The sequence below is a fragment of the Oncorhynchus keta genome, unplaced genomic scaffold (assembly GCF_023373465.1).
Source record: "Oncorhynchus keta strain PuntledgeMale-10-30-2019 unplaced genomic scaffold, Oket_V2 Un_contig_2935_pilon_pilon, whole genome shotgun sequence".
In the NCBI taxonomy this organism is placed as follows: domain Eukaryota; kingdom Metazoa; phylum Chordata; class Actinopteri; order Salmoniformes; family Salmonidae; genus Oncorhynchus; species Oncorhynchus keta.
In genome coordinates this window covers 150,866-164,367 of record NW_026286506.1, presented here as the reverse complement: position 1 = coordinate 164,367, position 13,502 = coordinate 150,866, and the positions used below count along the sequence as shown (strand labels likewise).

Below are 13,502 nucleotides of genomic sequence, written 5' to 3'. Positions count from 1 at the left end.
GACGGTGGGTTGTATCAGGTCTGACGGTGGGTTGTATCAGGTCTGACGGTGGGTTGTATCAGGTCTGATGGTGGGTTGTATCAGGTCTGACGGTGGGTTGTATCAGGTCTGACGGTGGGTTGTATCAGGTCTGATGGTGGGTTGTATCAGGTCTGATGGTGGGTTGTATCAGGTCTGACGGTGGGTTGTATCAGGTCTGACGGTGGGTTGTATCAGGTCTGACGGTGGGTTGTATCAGGTCTGACGGTGGGTTGTATATCAGGTCTGACGGTGGGTTGTATCAGGTCTGACGGTGGGTTGTATCAGGTCTGACGGTGGGTTGTATCAGGTCTGACGGTGGGTTGTATCAGGTGGGTTGTATCAAGTCTGACGGTGGGTTGTATCAGGTGGGTTGTATCAGGTCTGATGGTGGGTTGTATCAGGTCTGACGGTGGGTTGTATCAGGTCTGTCTGGGGTTGTTGTATCAGGTGGGTTGTATCAGGTCTGATGGTGGGTTGTATCAGGTCTGACGGTGGGTTGTATCAGGTCTGATGGTGGGTTGTATCAGGTCTGACGGTGGGTTGTATCAGGTCTGACGGTGGGTTGTATCAGGTCTGACGGTGGGTTGTATCAGGTCTGACGGTGGGTTGTATCAGGTCTGATGGTGGGTTGTATCAGGTCTGACGGTGGGTTGTATCAGGTCTGACGGTGGGTTGTATCAGGTCTGACGGTGGGTTGTATCAGGTCTGACGGTGGGTTGTATCAGGTCTGACGGTGGGTTGTATCAGGTCTGACGGTGGGTTGTATCAGGTCTGACGGTGGGTTGTATCAGGTCTGACGGTGGGTTGTATCAGGTCTGACGGTGGGTTGTATCAGGTCTGACGGTGGGTTGTATCAGGTCTGACGGTGGGTTGTATCAGGTCTGATGGTGGGTTGTATCAGGTCTGACGGTGGGTTGTATCAGGTCTGACGGTGGGTTGTATCAGGTCTGACGGTGGGTTGTATCAGGTCTGACGGTGGGTTGTATCAGGTCTGACGGTGGGTTGTATCAGGTCTGACGGTGGGTTGTATCAGGTCTGACGGTGGGTTGTATCAGGTCTGACGGTGGGTTGTATCAGGTCTGACGGTGGGTTGTATCAGGTCTGATGGTGGGTTGTATCAGGTCTGACGGTGGGTTGTATCAGGTCTGACGGTGGGTTGTATCAGGTCTGACGGTGGGTTGTATCAGGTCTGACGGTGGGTTGTATCAGGTCTGACGGTGGGTTGTATCAGGTGGGTTGTATCAAGTCTGACGGTGGGTTGTATCAGGTGGGTTGTATCAGGTCTGATGGTGGGTTGTAGCAGGTCTGACGGTGGGTTGTATCAGGTCTGACGGTGGGTTGTATCAGGTCTGACGGTGGGTTGTATCAGGTCTGATGGTGGGTTGTATCAGGTCTGACGGTGGGTTGTATCAGGTCTGACGGTGGGTTGTATCAGGTCTGATGGTGGGTTGTATCAGGTCTGACGGTGGGTTGTATCAGGTCTGACGGTGGGTTGTATCAGGTCTGACGGTGGGTTGTATCAGGTCTGACGGTGGGTTGTATCAGGTCTGACGGTGGGTTGTATCAGGTCTGACGGTGGGTTGTATCAGGTCTGATGGTGGGTTGTATCAGGTCTGACGGTGGGTTGTATCAGGTCTGACGGTGGGTTGTATCAGGTCTGAGGTGGGTTGTATCAGGTCTGACGGTGGGTTGTATCAGGTGGGTTGTATCAGGTCTGACGGTGGGTTGTATCAGGTCTGACGGTGGGTTGTATCAGGTCTGACGGTGGGTTGTATCAGGTGGGTTGTATCAGGTCTGACGGTGGGTTGTATCAGGTCTGACGGTGGGTTGTATCAGGTCTGACGGTGGGTTGTATCAGGTCTGACGGTGGGTTGTATCAGGTGGGTTGTATCAGGTCTGACGGTGGGTTGTATCAGGTCTGACTGGTGGGTTGTATCAGGTCTGATGGTGGGTTGTATCAGGTCTGACGGTGGGTTGTATCAGGTCTGACGGTGGGTTGTATCAGGTCTGAGGTGGGTTGTATCAGGTCTGACGGTGGGTTGTGGTGGGTTGTATCAGGTCTGACGGTGGGTTGTATCAGGTCTGACGGTGGGTTGTATCAGGTCTGACGGTGGGTTGTATCAGGTCTGACGGTGGGTTGTATGGGTGGGTTGTATCAGGTCTGATGGTGGGTTGTATCAGGTCTGACGGTGGGTTGTATCAGGTCTGACGGTGGGTTGTATCAGGTCTGACGGTGGGTTGTATCAGGTCTGACGGTGGGTTGTATATCAGGTCTGACGGTGGGTTGTATCAGGTCTGACGGTGGGTTGTATCAGGTCTGACGGTGGGTGTATCAGGTCTGACGGTGGGTTGTATCAGGTCTGACGGTGGGTTGTATCAGGTCTGACGGTGGGTTGTATCAGGTCTGACGGTGGGTTGTATCAGGTCTGACGGTGGGTTGTATCAGGTCTGACGGTGGGTTGTATCAGGTCTGACGGTGGGTTGTATCAGGTCTGACGGTGGGTTGTATCAGGTCTGACGGTGGGTTGTATCAGGTCTGACGGTGGGTTGTATCAGGTCTGACGGTGGGTTGTATCAGGTCTGGTGGGTTGTATCAGGTCTGATGGTGGGTTGTATCAGGTCTGACGGTGGGTTGTATCAGGTCTGACGGTGGGTTGTATCAGGTCTGACGGTGGGTTGTATCAGGTCTGACGGTGGGTTGTATCAGGTCTGACGGTGGGTTGTATCAGGTCTGATGGTGGGTTGTATCAGGTCTGACGGGGGATTGTATCAGGTCTGACGGTGGGTTGTATCAGGTCTGACGGTGGGTTGTATCAGGTCTGACGGTGGGTTGTATCAGGTCTGATGGTGGGTTGTATCAGGTCTGACGGTGGGTTGTATCAGGTCTGACGGTGGGTTGTATCAGGTCTGACGGTGGGTTGTATCAGGTCTGACGGTGGGTTGTATCAGGTCTGACGGTGGGTTGTATCAGGTCTGACGGTGGGTTGTATCAGGTATCAGGTCTGACGGTGGGTTGTATCAGGTCTGACGGTGGGTTGTATCAGGTCTGACGGTGGGTTGTATCAGGTCTGACGGTGGGTTGTATCAGGTCTGACGGTGGGTTGTATCAGGTCTGACGGTGGGTTGTATCAGGTCTGACGGTGGGTTGTATCAGGTCTGACGGTGGGTTGTATCAGGTCTGACGGTGGGTTGTATCAGGTCTGACGGTGGGTTGTATCAGGTCTGACGGTGGGTTGTATCAGGTCTGACGGTGGGTTGTATCAGGTGGGTTGTATCAGGTCTGACGGTGGGTTGTATCAGGTCTGACGGTGGGTTGTATCAGGTCTGACGGTGGGTTGTATCAGGTCTGACGGTGGGTTGTATCAGGTCTGATGGTGGGTTGTATCAGGTCTGACGGTGGGTTGTATCAGGTGGGTTGTATCAGGTCTGATGGTGGGTTGTATCAGGTCTGACGGTGGGTTGTATCAGGTCTGACGGTGGGTTGTATCAGGTCTGACGGTGGGTTGTATCAGGTCTGACGGTGGGTTGTATCAGGTCTGACGGTGGGTTGTATCAGGTCTGACGGTGGGTTGTATCAGGTCTGACGGTGGGTTGTATCAGGTCTGACGGTGGGTTGTTTTGTGTGGGTTGTATCAGGTCTGATGGTGGGTTGTATCAGGTCTGACGGTGGGTTGTATCAGGTCTGACGGTGGGTTGTATCAGGTCTGACGGTGGGTTGTATCAGGTCTGATGGTGGGTTGTATCAGGTCTGACGGTGGGTTGTATCAGGTCTGACGGTGGGTTGTATCAGGTCTGACGGTGGGTTGTATCAGGTCTGACGGTGGGTTGTATCAGGTCTGACGGTGGGTTGTATCAGGTCTGACGGTGGGTTGTATCAGGTCTGATGGTGGGTTGTATCAGGTCTGACGGTGGGTTGTATCAGGTCTGACGGTGGGTTGTATCAGGTCTGACGGTGGGTTGTATCAGGTCTGACGGTGGGTTGTATCAGGTCTGACGGTGGGTTGTATCAGGTCTGACGGTGGGTTGTATCAGGTCTGACGGTGGGTTGTATCAGGTCTGACGGTGGGTTGTATCAGGTCTGACGGTGGGTTGTATCAGGTCTGACGGTGGGTTGTATCAGGTCTGACGGTGGGTTGTATCAGGTCTGACGGTGGGTTGTATCAGGTCTGACGGTGGGTTGTATCAGGTCTGACGGGTGGGTTGTATCAGGTCTGACGGTGGGTTGTATCAGGTCTGACGGTGGGTTGTATCAGGTCTGATGGTGGGTTGTATCAGGTCTGTTGTATCAGGTCTGACGGTGGGTTGTATCAGGTCTGACGGTGGGTTGTATCAGGTCTGACGGTGGGTTTATCAGGTCTGACGGTGGGTTGTATCAGGTCTGATGGTGGGTTGTATCAGGTCTGACGGTGGGTTGTATCAGGTCTGACGGTGGGTTGTATCAGGTGGGTTGTATCAGGTCTGACGGTGGGTTGTATCAGGTCTGATGGTGGGTTGTATCAGGTCTGACGGTGGGTTGTATCAGGTCTGACGGTGGGTTGTATCAGGTCTGACGGTGGGTTGTATCAGGTCTGACGGTGGGTTGTATCAGGTCTGACGGTGGGTTGTATCAGGTCTGGGTTGGTTGTATCAGGTCTGACGGTGGGTTGTATCAGGTCTGACGGTGGGTTGTATCAGGTCTGACGGGGGTTGTATCAGGTCTGACGGTGGGTTGTATCAGGTCTGACGGTGGGTTGTATCAGGTGGGTTGTAGGTCTGACGGTGGGTTGTATCAGGTCTGACGGTGGGTTGTATCAGGTCTGACGGTGGGTTGTATCAGGTCTGACGGTGGGTTGTATGGTGGGTTGTATCAGGTCTGACGGTGGGTTGTATCAGGTCTGACGGTGGGTTGTATCAGGTCTGACGGTGGGTTGTATCAGGTCTGACGGTGGGTTGTATCAGGTCTGACGGTGGGTTGTATCAGGTCTGACGGTGGGTTGTATCAGGTCTGACGGTGGGTTGTATCAGGTCTGACGGTGGGTTGTATCAGGTCTGACGGTGGGTTGTATCAGGTCTGACGGTGGGTTGTATCAGGTGGGTTGTATCAGGTCTGACGGTGGGTTGTATCAGGTCTGACGGTGGGTTGTATCAGGTCTGACGGTGGGTTGTATCAGGTCTGACGGTGGGTTGTATCAGGTCTGACGGTGGGTTGTATCAGGTCTGACGGTGGGTTGTATCAGGTCTGACGGTGGGTTGTATCAGGTCTGACGGTGGGTTGTATCAGGTCTGATGGTGGGTTGTATCAGGTCTGACGGTGGGTTGTATCAGGTCTGATGGTGGGTTGTATCAGGTCTGATGGTGGGTTGTAATCAGGTTGTATCAGGTCTGACGGTGGGTTGTATGAGGTCTGACGGTGGGTTGTATCAGGTCTGACGGTGGGTTGTATCAGGTCTGACGGTGGGTTGTATCAGGTCTGACGGTGGGTTGTATCAGGTCTGACGGTGGGTTGTATCAGGTCTGACGGTGGGTTGTATCAGGTCTGACGGTGGGTTGTATCAGGTCTGACGGTGGGTTGTATCAGGTCTGACGGTGGGTTGTATCAGGTCTGATGGTGGGTTGTATCAGGTCTGACGGTGGGTTGTATCAGGTCTGACGGTGGATTGTATCAGGTCTGACGGTGGGTTGTATCAGGTCTGACGGTGGGTTGTATCAGGTCTGACGGTGGGTTGTATCAGGTCTGACGGTGGGTTGTATCAGGTGGGGTGGGTTGTATCAGGTCTGACGGTGGGTTGTATCAGGTCTGACGGTGGGTTGTATCAGGTCTGACGGTGGGTTGTATCAGGTCTGACGGTGGGTTGTATCAGGTCTGACGGTGGGTTGTATCAGGTCTGACGGTGGGTTGTATCAGGTCTGATGGTGGGTTGTATCAGGTCTGACGGTGGGTTGTATCAGGTCTGACGGTGGGTTGTATCAGGTCTGACGGTGGGTTGTATCAGGTCTGACGGTGGGTTGTATCAGGTCTGACGGTGGGTTGTATCAGGTCTGACGGTGGGTTGTATCAGGTCTGACGGTGGGTTGTATCAGGTCTGACGGTGGGTTGTATCAGGTCTGACGGTGGGTTGTATCAGGTCTGACGGTGGGTTGTATCAGGTGGGTTGTATCAGGTCTGATGGTGGGTTGTATCAGGTCTGACGGTGGGTTGTATCAGGTCTGACGGTGGGTTGTATCAGGTCTGACGGTGGGTTGTATCAGGTCTGATGGTGGGTTGTATCAGGTCTGACGGTGGGTTGTATCAGGTCTGACGGTGGGTTGTATCAGGTCTGAGGTCTGGTCTGACGGTGGGTTGTATCAGGTCTGACGGTGGGTTGTATCAGGTCTGACGGTGGGTTGTATCAGGTCTGACGGTGGGTTGTATCAGGTCTGACGGTGGGTTGTATCAGGTCTGACGGTGGGTTGTATCAGGTCTGACGGTGGGTTGTATCAGGTCTGACGGTGGGTTGTATCAGGTCTGACGGTGGGTTGTATCAGGTCTGACGGTGGGTTGTATCAGGTCTGACGGTGGGTTGTATCAGGTCTGACGGTGGGTTGTATCAGGTGGGTTGGTCTGATGGTGGGTTGTATCAGGTCTGACGGTGGGTTGTATCAGGTCTGACGGTGGGTTGTATCAGGTCTGATGGTGGGTTGTATCAGGTCTGACGGTGGGTTGTATCAGGTCTGACGGTGGGTTGTATCAGGTCTGATGGTGGGTTGTATCAGGTCTGACGGTGGGTTGTATCAGGTCTGACGGTGGGTTGTATCAGGTCTGATGGTGGGTTGTATCAGGTCTGACGGTGGGTTGTATCAGGTCTGACGGTGGGTTGTATCAGGTGGGTTGTATCAGGTCTGATGGTGGGTTGTATCAGGTCTGACGGTGGGTTGTATCAGGTCTGATGGTGGGTTGTATCAGGTCTGACGGTGGGTTGTATCAGGTCTGACGGTGGGTTGTATCAGGTCTGACGGTGGGTTGTATCAGGTCTGATGGTGGGTTGTATCAGGTCTGATCAGGTCTGACGGTGGGTTGTATCAGGTCTGAGGTGGGTTGTATCAGGTCTGATGGTGGGTTGTATCAGGTCTGGGTGGGTGTATCAGGTCTGACGGTGGGTTGTATCAGGTCTGATGGTGGGTTGTATCAGGTCTGACGGTGGGTTGTATCAGGTCTGACGGTGGGTTGTATCAGGTCTGACGGTGGGTTGTATCAGGTCTGACGGTGGGTTGTATCAGGTCTGACGGTGGGTTGTATCAGGTCTGACGGTGGGTTGTATCAGGTCTGACGGTGGGTTGTATCAGGTCTGACGGTGGGTTGTATCAGGTCTGACGGTGGGTTGTATCAGGTCTGACGGTGGGTTGTATCAGGTCTGATGGTGGGTTGTATCAGGTCTGACGGTGGGTTGTAGTATCAGGTCTGACGGTGGGTTGTATCAGGTCTGACGGTGGGTTGTATCAGGTCTGACGGTGGGTTGTATCAGGTCTGACGGTGGGTTGTATCAGGTCTGACGGTGGGTTGTAGCAGGTCTGATGGTGGGTTGTATCAGGTCTGGGTTGTATCAGGTCTGACGGTGGGTTGTATCAGGTCTGACGGTGGGTTGTATCAGGTCTGACGGTGGGTTGTATCAGGTCTGACGGTGGGTTGTATCAGGTCTGACGGTGGGTTGTATCAGGTCTGACGGTGGGTTGTATCAGGTCTGACGGTGGGTTGTATCAGGTCTGACGGTGGGTTGTATCAGGTCTGACGGTGGGTTGTATCAGGTCTGACGGTGGGTTGTATCAGGTCTGACGGTGGGTTGTATCAGGTCTGACGGTGGGTTGTATCAGGTCTGACGGTGGGTTGTATCAGGTCTGACGGTGGGTTGTATCAGGTCTGACGGTGGGTTGTATCAGGTCTGACGGTGGGTTGTATCAGGTCTGACGGTGGGTTGTATCAGGTCTGACGGTGGGTTGTATCAGGTCTGACGGTGGGTTGTATCAGGTCTGACGGTGGGTTGTATCAGGTCTGATGGTGGGTTGTATCAGGTCTGACGGTGGGTTGTATCAGGTCTGACGGTGGGTTGTATCAGGTCTGACGGTGGGTTGTATCAGGTCTGACGGTGGGTTGTATCAGGTGGGGGTGTATCAGGTCTGACGGTGGGTTGTATCAGGTCTGACGGTGGGTTGTATCAGGTCAGGTCTGACGGTGGGTTGTATCAGGTGGGTTGTATCAGGTCTGATGGTGGGTTGTATCAGGTCTGACGGTGGGTTGTATCAGGTCTGACGGTGGGTTGTATCAGGTCTGACGGTGGGTTGTATCAGGTCTGATGGTGGGTTGTATCAGGTCTGACGGTGGGTTGTATCAGGTCTGACGGTGGGTTGTATCAGGTCTGACGGTGGGTTGTATCAGGTCTGATGGTGGGTTGTATCAGGTCTGACGGTGGGTTGTATCAGGTCTGACGGTGGGTTGTATCAGGTCTGACGGTGGGTTGTATCAGGTCTGACGGTGGGTTGTATCAGGTCTGACGGTGGGTTGTATCAGGTCTGACGGTGGGTTGTATCAGGTCTGACGGTGGGTTGTATCAGGTGGGTTGTATCAGGTCTGACGGTGGGTTGTATCAGGTCTGACGGTGGGTTGTATCAGGTCTGATGGTGGGTTGTATCAGGTCTGACGGTGGGTTGTATCAGGTCTGACGGTGGGTTGTATCAGGTCTGACGGTGGGTTGTATCAGGTCTGACGGTGGGTTGTATCAGGTCTGACGGTGGGTTGTATCAGGTCTGAGGTGGGTTGTATCAGTCTGGGTTGTATCAGGTCTGACGGTGGGTTGTATCAGGTCTGATGGTGGGTTGTATCAGGTCTGACGGTGGGTTGTATCAGGTCTGACGGTGGGTTGTATCAGGTCTGATGGTGGGTTGTATCAGGTCTGACGGTGGGTTGTATCAGGTCTGATGGTGGGTTGTATCAGGTCTGACGGTGGGTTGTATCAGGTCTGACGGTGGGTTGTATCAGGTCTGACGGTGGGTTGTATCAGGTCTGACGGTGGGTTGTATCAGGTCTGACGGTGGGTTGTATCAGGTCTGACGGTGGGTTGTATCAGGTCTGACGGTGGGTTGTATCAGGTCTGACGGTGGGTTGTATCAGGTCTGACGGTGGGTTGTATCAGGTCTGACGGTGGGTTGTATCAGGTCTGACGGTGGGTTGTATCAGGTCTGACGGTGGGTTGTATCAGGTCTGATGGTGGGTTGTATCAGGTCTGACGGTGGGTTGTATCAGGTCTGACGGTGGGTTGTATCAGGTCTGACGGTGGGTTGTATCAGGTCTGACGGTGGGTTGTATCAGGTCTGACGGTGGGTTGTATCAGGTCTGACGGTGGGTTGTATCAGGTCTGACGGTGGGTTGTATCAGGTCTGACGGTGGGTTGTATCAGGTCTGACGGTGGGTTGTATCAGGTCTGACGTTGCATTTTGTAAGGTGGGTTGTATCAGGTCTGACGGTGGGTTGTATCAGGTCTGACGGTGGGTTGTATCAGGTCTGACGGTGGGTTGTATCTGACAGGTGGGTTGTATCAGGTCTGACGGTGGGTTGTATCAGGTCTGACGGTGGGTTGTATCAGGTCAGGTCTGACGGTGGGTTGTATCAGGTCTGACGGTGGGTTGTATCAGGTCTGACGGTGGGTTGTATCAGGTCTGACGGTGGGTTGTATCAGGTCTGACGGTGGGTTGTATCAGGTCTGACGGTTGTTGTATCAGGTCTGACGGTGGGTTGTATCAGGTGGGTGTATCAGGTCTGACGGTGGGTTGTATCAGGTCTGACGGTGGGTTGTATCAGGTCTGACGGTGGGTTGTATCAGGTCTGACGGTGGGTTGTATCAGGTCTGATGGTGGGTTGTATCAGGTCTGACGGTGGGTTGTATCAGGTCTGACGGTGGGTTGTATCAGGTCTGACGGTGGGTTGTATCAGGTCTGACGGTGGGTTGTATCAGGTCTGACGGTGGGTTGTATCAGGTCTGACGGTGGGTTGTATCAGGTCTGATGGTGGGTTGTATCAGGTCTGGGTTGTATCAGGTCTGACGGTGGGTTGTATCAGGTCTGACGGTGGGTTGTATCAGGTCTGACGGTGGGTTGTATCAGGTCTGATGGTGGGTTGTATCAGGTCTGACGGTGGGTTGTATCAGGTCTGACGGTGGGTTGTATCAGGTCTGACGGTGGGTTGTATCAGGTCTGACGGTGGGTTGTATCAGGTCTGACGGTGGGTTGTATCAGGTCTGACGGTGGGTTGTATCAGGTCTGACGGTGGGTTGTATCAGGTCTGACGGTGGGTTGTATCAGGTCTGATGGTGGGTTGTATCAGGTCTGACGGTGGGTTGTATCAGGTCTGACGGTGGGTTGTATCAGGTCTGACGGTGGGTTGTATCAGGTCTGACGGTGGGTTGTATCAGGTGGGTTGTATCAGGTCTGACGGTGGGTTGTATCAGGTCTGACGGTGGGTTGTATCAGGTGGGTCTGTCTGACGGTGGGTTGTATCAGGTCTGATGGTGGGTTGTATCAGGTCTGACGGTGGGTTGTATCAGGTCTGACGGTGGGTTGTATCAGGTCTGACGGTGGGTTGTATCAGGTCTGACGGTGGGTTGTATCAGGTCTGACGGTGGGTTGTATCAGGTCTGACGGTGGGTTGTATCAGGTCTGACGGTGGGTTGTATCAGGTCTGACGGTGGGTTGTATCAGGTCTGACGGTGGGTTGTATCAGGTCTGACGGTGGGTTGTATCAGGTCTGATGGTGGGTTGTATCAGGTCTGACGGTGGGTTGTATCAGGTCAGGTCTGACGGTGGGTTGTATCAGGTCTGACGGTGGGTTGTATCAGGTCTGACGGTGGGTTGTATCAGGTCTGACGGTGGGTTGTATCAGGTCTGACGGTGGGTTGTATCAGGGTCTGATGGTGGGTTGTATCAGGTCTGACGGTGGGTTGTAGGTCTGACGGTGGGTTGTATCAGGTCTGACGGTGGGTTGTATCAGGTCTGACGGTGGGTTGTATCAGGTCTGACGGTGGGTTGTATCAGGTCTGACGGTGGGTTGTATCAGGTCTGACGGTGGGTTGTATCAGGTCTGACAGGTCTGACGGTGGGTTGTATCAGGTCTGACGGTGGGTTGTATCAGGTCTGAGGTGGGTTGTATCAGGTCTGACGGTGGGTTGTATCAGGTCTGACGGTGGGTTGTATCAGGTCTGACGGTGGGTTGTATCAGGTCTGACGGTGGGTTGTATCAGGTGGGTTGTATCAGGTCTGACGGTGGGTTGTATCAGGTCTGACGGTGGGTTGTATCAGGTCTGACGGTGGGTTGTATCAGGTCTGACGGTGGGTTGTATCAGGTCTGACGGTGGGTTGTATCAGGTCTGGTTGTATCAGGTCTGACGGTGGGTTGTATCAGGTCTGACGGTGGGTTGTGGGTTGTATCAGGTCTGACGGTGGGTTGTATCGGGTGGGTTGTATCAGGTCTGATGGTGGGTTGTATCAGGTCTGACGGTGGGTTGTATCAGGTCTGACGGTGGGTTGTATCAGGTCTGACGGTGGGTTGTATCAGGTCTGACGGTGGGTTGTATCAGGTCTGACGGTGGGTTGTATCAGGTCTGACGGTGGGTTGTATCAGGTCTGACGGTGGGTTGTATCAGGTCTGACGGTGGGTTGTATCAGGTCTGACGGTGGGTTGTATCAGGTCTGACGGTGGGTTGTATCAGGTCTGACGGTGGGTTGTATCAGGTCTGTATCAGGTCTGATGGTGGGTTGTATCAGGTCTGACGGTGGGTTGTATCAGGTCTGACGGTGGGTTGTATCAGGTCTGACGGTGGGTTGTATCAGGTCTGATGGTGGGTTGTATCAGGTCTGACGGGGTTGTATCAGGTCTGACGGTGGGTTGTATCAGGTCTGACGGTGGGTTGTATCAGGTCTGATCTGGGTTGTATCAGGTGGGTTGTATCAGGTCTGACGGTGGGTTGTATCAGGTCTGACGGTGGGTTGTATCAGGTCTGACGGTGGGTTGTATCAGGTCTGACGGTGGGTTGTATCAGGTCTGACGGTGGGTTGTATCAGGTCTGACGGTGGGTTGTATCAGGTCTGACGGTGGGTTGTATCAGGTCTGACGGTGGGTTGTATCAGGTCTGACGGTGGGTTGTATCAGGTCTGATGGTGGGTTGTATCAGGTCTGATGGTGGGTTGTATCAGGTCTGACGGTGGGTTGTATCAGGTCTGACGGTGGGTTGTATCAGGTCTGACGGTGGGTTGTATCAGGTCTGGGTGGGTTGTATCAGGTCTGACGGTGGGTTGTATCAGGTCTGACGGTGGGTTGTATCAGGTCTGATGGGTTGTATCAGGTCTGACGGTGGGTTGTATCAGGTCTGACGGTGGGTTGTATCAGGTCTGACGGTGGGTTGTATCAGGTCTGACGGTGGGTTGTATCAGGTCTGACGGTGGGTTGTATCAGGTCTGACGGTGGGTTGTATCAGGTCTGACGGTGGGTTGTATCAGGTCTGACGGTGGGTTGTATCAGGTCTGACGGTGGGTTGTATCAGGTCTGACGGTGGGTTGTATCAGGTCTGACGGTGGGTTGTATCAGGTCTGATGGTGGGTTGTATCAGGTCTGGGTGGGTTGTATCAGGTCTGACGGTGGGTTGTATCAGGTCTGACGGTGGGTTGTATCAGGTCTGATGGTGGGTTGTATCAGGTCTGACGGTGGGTTGTATCAGGTCTGACGGTGGGTTGTATCAGGTCTGACGGTGGGTGTATCAGGTGGGTTGTATCAGGTCTGACGGTGGGTTGTATCAGGTCTGACGGTGGGTTGTATCAGGTCTGACGGTGGGTTGTATCAGGTCTGACGGTGGGTTGTATCAGGTCTGACGGTGGGTTGTATCAGGTCTGACGGTGGGTTGTATCAGGTCTGACGGTGGGTTGTATCAGGTCTGAGGTGGGTTGTATCAGGTCTGATGGTGGGTTGTATCAGGTTGTATCAGGTCTGATGGTGGGTTGTATCAGGTCTGACGGTGGGTTGTATCAGGTCTGACGGTGGGTTGTATCAGGTCTGACGGTGGGTTGTATCAGGTCTGACGGTGGGTTGTATCAGGTCTGACGGTGGGTTGTATCAGGTCTGACGGTGGGTTGTATCAGGTCTGATGGTGGGTTGTATCAGGTCTGACGGTGGGTTGTATCAGGTCTGACGGTGGGTTGTATCAGGTCTGATGGTGGGTTGTATCAGGTCTGACGGTGGGTTGTATCAGGTCTGACGGTGGGTTGTATCAGGTCTGACGGTGGGTTGTATCAGGTCTGACGGTGGGTTGTATCAGGTGGGTTGTATCAGGTCTGACGGTGGGTTGTATCAGGTCTGACGGTGGGTTGTATCAGGTCTGACGGTGGGTTGTATCAGGTCTGACGGTGGGTTGTATCAGGTCTGACGGTGGGTTGTATCAGGTCTGACGGTGGGTTGTATCAGGTCTGACGGTGGGTTGTATCAGGTC

At 53.8% G+C, this 13,502-nt stretch overlaps 1 long non-coding RNA gene across 1 annotated transcript in view; it reads left to right on the top strand.

Annotated features, from left to right (window-relative positions):
* Positions 1 to 13,502, top strand: part of LOC127923336 (uncharacterized) — a 42,731-nt gene that overhangs the window by 21,695 nt on the left and 7,534 nt on the right. Inside the window, exon 2 of the long non-coding RNA XR_008114148.1 lies at positions 1,322 to 1,368. This is a non-coding gene — a long non-coding RNA (uncharacterized LOC127923336). The remainder of the gene's footprint in view (positions 1 to 1,321; positions 1,369 to 13,502) is intronic.